Source organism: Alosa pseudoharengus, unplaced genomic scaffold, assembly GCF_046254945.1.
Source record: "Alosa pseudoharengus isolate Yale_2024_CS ecotype anadromous, Long Island Sound unplaced genomic scaffold, YU_APseudo_1.1 YU_APseudo_1.1_scf_6, whole genome shotgun sequence".
Classification (NCBI taxonomy): domain Eukaryota; kingdom Metazoa; phylum Chordata; class Actinopteri; order Clupeiformes; family Clupeidae; genus Alosa; species Alosa pseudoharengus.
In genome coordinates this window covers 64,332-71,190 of record NW_027468848.1, presented here as the reverse complement: position 1 = coordinate 71,190, position 6,859 = coordinate 64,332, and the positions used below count along the sequence as shown (strand labels likewise).

The 6,859-nt window shown below is 37.3% G+C and overlaps 1 long non-coding RNA gene across 1 annotated transcript; it reads right to left on the bottom strand.

Annotated features, from left to right (window-relative positions):
* Positions 1 to 3,331: 3,331 nt before the first annotated feature.
* Positions 3,332 to 5,698, bottom strand: LOC143105782 (uncharacterized). Its single transcript, XR_012983541.1, has 2 exons — positions 5,324 to 5,698; positions 3,332 to 4,339 (listed from the first exon to the last, which is right to left on the bottom strand). It is a non-coding gene; the product is annotated as an uncharacterized LOC143105782 (long non-coding RNA).
* Positions 5,699 to 6,859: the final 1,161 nt, after the last annotated feature.

Sequence of the window (6,859 nt, the reverse complement as noted above, 5' to 3'; positions counted from 1 at the left end):
TGCTTGAACCAGAGCACTTGAACTAAACGTAGTAAAAATAAATAGCTACCAAGGCTCCAAATAGCAACACACTCACACCGTAGCATAATGAGGGTATCTACATGTAAACCGAAGCATTCAGAACTGTGTAAGTCTACAGGCAGTTTATTAAAAAGAACGTCAACGTCAACGGGTCAACGTCAACGATAAGTAAGTTAGGCTAACGTAAACGTTAGCTATTTGCTGTTGTCATATGCTAGTGCTATATGCTTTAGGCTACGTGATGGCCATTTATCACACTCATTTTAGGTACTACTTTTACGAGGTCTGTAGTTCTGTCAAAATGTATCTTATCTATGAACAGACTACATGATTATCTTCCTTAGACTTCGTAGATGTAGTTACTACAATTTGGAAGCGAATTTCGAAGTGTAAATATGGTTTTAGTGTGTAAACAGACCAACCGCGATTTTGCAATGAAGTTAATGGAGCCTTTTATGTAGGGCTTCTAGGCTACTTTCACGAAGTCTGTAGTTCTGTCAAAATGTATCTTATCTATGAACAGACTACATGATTATCTTCCTTAGACTTCGTAGATGTAGTTACTACAATTTGGAAGCGAATTTCAAAGTGTAAATATGGTTTTAGTGTGTAAACAGACCAACCGCGATTTTGCAATGAAGTTAATGGAGCCTTTTATGTAGGGCTTCTAGGCTACTTTCACGAAGTCTGTAGTTCTGTCAAAATGTATCTTATCTATGAACAGACTACATGATTATCTTCCTTAGACTTCGTAGATGTAGTTACTACAATTTGGAAGCGAATTTCGAAGTGTAACTAGAAATGCAATTCCAAGGAATTACCAGTGCATGAAAATGCTAAAGTTGTGATGTAAAATATCATGTATAGTTAAAACGGATAATACAGAGATGGTTACTACGGTGATGCTAGGATAGACATGGTGGTTGCATAGCTTAATAAAAGTTGATAGTTTAAAAGTAGACTGTTTAAAAGTTGAATGTAGATAGTTTAAAAGTTGTTGATAGACAGTAGATAGTTTAAAAGTTGTTGATAGACAGCTAGTTTAATAGATAGTTTAATGGTAGTTTAAAAGTAAACCGTTTAAAAGTTGAAGGTAAATAGTTTAAAAGTTGTTGACAGACTGGAAGTTGAATGAATGTTGATATTCAAATAGTTTAATGGCTGTGTATAGGTAGATATTTGACGATAACTGAAAGTTGGAATGGCTCTAATGTTTGCTAGCAGTTATGCTAAGATTTTTAATTCTGTTAACCATGCTACTTAGCTAATGTTTTATAGCAGTGCTAGCATGCTAACCATGTTACTTAGTTAACTTAACTAACATTTTCTAGCAGTTTTACTAAACATGCTAACTATGCTAACAATGTTAGCATGCTAACTATGTTAACCATGTTACTTAGCTAACTTAGCTAATAATTTTAGCAGTTATGCTAACTATGCTAACTAGCATGCTAACTATGCTAACCATGTTACTTAGTTAACCTAGCTAATCATTTTTAGCAGTTTTGCTAAAAATGCTAACTAGCATGCTAACACGTTAGCATGCTAACCATGTTACTTAGCTAACTTAGCTAATCATTTTTAGTAGTTTTGCTAAAAATGCTAACTAGCATGCTAACATGTTAGCATGCTAACTTAGCTAATCATTTTTAGCAGTTTTGCTAAAAATGCTAACTAGCATGCTAACATGCTAGCATGCTAACTATGTTAACCATGTGAATTAGCTAACTTAGCTAATCATTTTTAGTAATTTTGTTTAAAATGCTAACTAGCATGCTAACATGCTAGCATGCTAACTATGCTAGCATGCTAACTATGCTAACCATGTGACTTAGCTAATCATTTTTAGCAGTTTTGCTAAAAATGCTAACTAGCATGTTAACATGCTAGCATGCTAACTATGCTAACCATGTGACTTAGCTAACTTAGCTAATCATTTTTAGTAATTTTGCTAAAAATGCTAACTAGCATGTTAACATGCTAGCATGCTAACTTGCTAGCATGCTAACTATGCTAACCATGCTAACTAGCTACAGTGGGTAGGAGTCATAGTTGATGACAAGTAACAGTTACAATGGCTAAACAGTTAAAAAGTTCAGTAGTTTAAAGGGTTAAACAGTGAAATATTGTAGTGAGGACTTTTATTATGAAACAGTTTTTGGCAGAGGAAGCAGTTTAACAGGATGTGTAGTCTTAATAGGGCCAGTTTGTATGCTTAAAGCCTGAGACTGGCAGTTGAGATCCAGGTGGCCTGAACACCTGCCATAGGATTCTAATTGCTTAATGGCCGTATTATGATGTCATAATCGACAATGTTAAGTCTATGGGGATTTTTAAAAAGTTTTTCTTTAATAGTTTAAAAAGTTTCAAAGTTGAAAAGAGATTTTATATATATATATATACACCCGGAGCCACCTGTGGAGAGCAGGCTCACAGCAAGCCATGAGGTCCTTGCTGCCAGGAGAGATGAGACCCAGCAGTGGTTGGCAGGGAGGATCCTCAAGGGAACGTGGCAAACCGGATCTCTGGTAGGTCAAGGTCTCCCACTGCAGCATCGTTATGATACATCTGGGTGCGAGCCTAGATTGTCAGGTGGTTGATCCTTTGCAGGTTCCCCACTTTGTACTGATCAGACATTTCCGTGTAGAGGAGAGGATTTGGTGAGACGAGTCCTTCATTGAAGTTCTGAAAGACAAATAAGATATTTTTTATCATTCCACATTTATGGACGTATTTCTTCAATAGTATGTGTGTGTGAGTGTGTGTGTGTGTGTGTGTGTGCATGCGTGCGTGCTTTGTTCAATTTTCAATTTGTCTGTTTTACAATTATTCTGTTGATCAGCATGTGGGACATATTTCTCGATGTATTTTCTTGATTTCGGATTCAGTGATTATTACTAACAACTTAGCATGTGGGAGTGTATGGGTGCGTGTGTATGCATGTAGAAGAGCAGGGAAGTGAAAATACTCACGTGACAACACCAGCACCTCCAGTTCCACTATCCTCATGTGAGCTGCATCCAATGCACCTACCTGATGCAAACAAATAGAGAAAAAGTAGAGAAATAATGAAACAGATCACAGCACCTCTTTAAACTCAGTCCATATCAAGAATAGCTTATTTCCCTGATGCTGACATCCTGCTAAACTGTAAACAACACATGCTTATTAACCTGTTGGTGCAGTAGGCATAAATGGGCAATTTCCGCCTATATTGGATGGTTTCATTTTAAACTTAAATATCTATGGCTCTACAAATTGCATAATAATAATAATGGATTAAAGTAAAGAGGACACCTGGGCCATCAACTTCAAACATATTCAGTATTTTATTAAGTTAATTCTGTGTTCAATTTTACAGCTGCAAAAGCAAAAAAAATACAAAAAATACAAAACGCCTACTGTTTTGTTTGTTTATTGTAGTGTGGAACTGGTTATGAGAGTCTTAGGAAATTAAAAACTGCACTTCATGATTCAACAACATCATGGTAGTATGTGTGTAAATTTTGAACATCATAGGTAAAGGTTTACAGGTGTTACAGAGCAGATTTCATATGGTATGTTTAGGCGTTTCCAAGTGTCTCATAGCTTATCCAAAATCACCAAATACAAAACAACACATCAATCACTGAATATCAAGTGTGTCTAGTTTTTCCATGCATTATATCCTACAGCAAACCATCCTGACTTAATTTCTGGGTAATATGAGGCATTTTCTTATGGGAATCTAAATGATGGTCTTAACCCACTCCAAAATATACCCAAAACCTATCCAAATGAATGTTTAGTTACTTCTAAATCATTTAGCAATGCAGTAATGTATTCTACTGTAAGCTCTTGTGATGTTGACACTTGCAGTGGATTTGCACTTGTTTGTGAGGTTTCCTCACATTTGTCCCTGTGATGTCAGTCTTCCGAATAACAAAAACAAAATGTTCACATCCGAGTTCTATTAGCCAGAACAATTACTAAGCTAGTAATGTGCTGTACAACTTCAGGAGATCCACCTGAACTCCATGCCATCTGTCTGCTAAGTCAGGTACAGAAGCAGCAGCTACGTGTGGTGTTGCACGCAGTTGTGGTGGTGCGGCTGCTCTGCATAGTGCTGGTGGTGTGCCTTGCCCATGTAGCTCGTGGAAGGCCTGCATCACCTGACAGGACAGAGCTGTGGGGTGCTGATCAACTGAAGGCCCTTCAGCTGAAGAAGGCAATGGGAGGGACACAGGGAAGGAAGGGTGAGCTGTATACAGAGGGTCCTCTGCAGCCACGTTGAGTGATGGGAGAGACTGGGATGAGACAGGGACAGGTGTGGTTCACTCTGAAATTAAAAAGTGGCAAAAGATAAACATACAGGAAACAATCCATAGGCTAACCTACATATTAGATGCATACATAGCATGTTTACACATAAGCATGCATTTGACTTGGCATTGATATTGTAGAACAAAACACAAGCTGGACTAAATTTCCCTGTCCTATTATGTCAGCATGAGGAATACATGTACTTTACTAATGATTGACAGTTATACACAGGTCATCTGCACGACAACATGCATATTATCATACAAGATATTAAATCGAAGATTACAAAATTAGTTAATGTAACATCATAAACTGCAAGGTCTTAGACTGTTGTGGAAGGCTGATTATTAGAATTAGCCAGGCTATAGGCGAGTTTCCCTGCAAATAATCAGTTCCATACAGGACCTACTTACTTTTTTGCTGCACGATCGCGACGCTAATTAGATTAATTAAAACATAGCAGCTGCAGCAAATACTCTCTCCACACAATACACCTTTGCTAAGTCCTTTATTATCATTTTGCTCATGTGCAGAGACAGTAACCTACACATTTTTACCACCACTACATTAGTCTATCCACCTCGAGGGGAAAAATATCCGTGCTGGTTTGAAACATTTTTGCATGAGCTAAGCCTGTTTTACGTCTTCAAATGGAGTAAACTGAACTCAAGAGACCAAAGGCTAACTTTGAATAGTTGTTCCAAATCAAATGTTTCATTTGTAATTATCACCTACTTTATCTCAATGAATATACCATCGAAATTCTAACAACAACAAAAGCCCATAGGCAGACGTTTGTTCTTTCAGTATGCTACCTGGCCTAGGCCATTTTCATTACATTAGCTAGCATTAGCTAACTGTAGTTCGCAAACAGCTAACTTTAGCCAATACATATAGGCAATTCTACATATAGGCATTTCTTAAATATATCTGAATCCAAACTCATTCAAGCTCTAAATGCATGTTCATTTCAGTACGCAATCAAACTACAGATACTTACATGTTCAGGACCCAATTAGCCTTTCTTCAAATAGGATTCCATGGTGGCTGGAAGCTAGGCCATCAAGAAGACATGTTGCCATCTTCTCCCTCGCTAGAAAGCATGTTGAAAACCTGTTCCCTGTTAAATCTCTTCAATTCTGTTGGTTAAGTCTACCAATACTGCGAAAATTATGCAGACCTGACTGGCACAGGCAGGGTTCGTCAACAAGACTTGTGCGCATCTGCGCAAATGTAAACAACGCATGTGAGAGAATAATGGCGCAAGGGGGACAAGTCTGGTTACGCACTAACCAATCACACCTCAATGTCTTTCGAAGTCAGGCAATCGTCATACCATTTTGAAGCTGAAAGCCAGTACTATTGGATAAAACAGGTGTCAATCAGGTCAGGAACCATGGTTAGAAGAATAATCACATTAGATGGGCTGGTGTCAAATGCGGAAGTAGTTTAGCTACTTGCGCTAAACATGGAAACTGTTATAAAAAAAGGAGTACAATGTGTTTGAGTGAATAAAAACCATATAGTATTGTAAAGGACATGTTAAGCTTTCGTAATATAGCCATGGTTTTGGAAAAAAACGTTTTTATATGACCCCTACGAGATCGGAAATATGTTGATTGCGTCATATGGAAAATTAATACACGTTTTTCACCATTATGTGAGTACGATAATAAACTACTCAAATGTGAATAGATAATCTACCCAGTCTTGTGATTTCATCTTTTAGATATGAAATGATTTTATATGGCAAAAAAAAACTTTTTTGACAACTGTAACATGACTAAATGAACGATTAGTTTGGGAGACGTTACCGTCAGGTTACAATTCATTGATTATGAGCAGTTTTTCTTTTAACTGTTTTCTAGTGAACTGTAGGACCTATGCATCTGAAATTGTGTGTGTTTGTATGAATATTAGTTCTTATTGTATTGCCACATTGTTTATGAAAATATATTATTTAGTTTTGTTGTTAGTTTGTTGTAACTTTGATGTTATCAGTTCGGGATCGGCGGCGCGACCACTAGGGGCGCTAGCGAATGAACAGGTTAATTAATTACGGTACACTACAATTACTTTAGTGTGCAATGATGACATACTGTAGTAAGTTATGAGTGCTGTGACACAAAATAGCATCACAATAATCTGTGTTTCAGTAAAAGGTGTATGAAATATAAATGTATGAAATAATCTCTTGTTTAGTTTAAAACAGACACAGACACACAAACACAATTTGCTGTCTAAACCTAGCTAACATTACTATCTATATCTTTGCTTTGTTACCTAGGGCTATTGGCTCTGTGCAGCACTAGGTAGAGACAAACTCCACGTAGTGCACGTAGGCGGGGGGAAGCTAAAATCACGTAAATATCTACTTGAAACAGAGCAGACTGGCACACAGCAGTGCTCCTTGGAGCTGCCCACGGGTTTAAGAAGCGTAAAACACTTGCATAAATTGTATTTCATACATTTTGGCACAACTGAAGCATTCATCTTTAGGTGCTTTTTAAAAGCGATTACAACGAACGAGAAACGT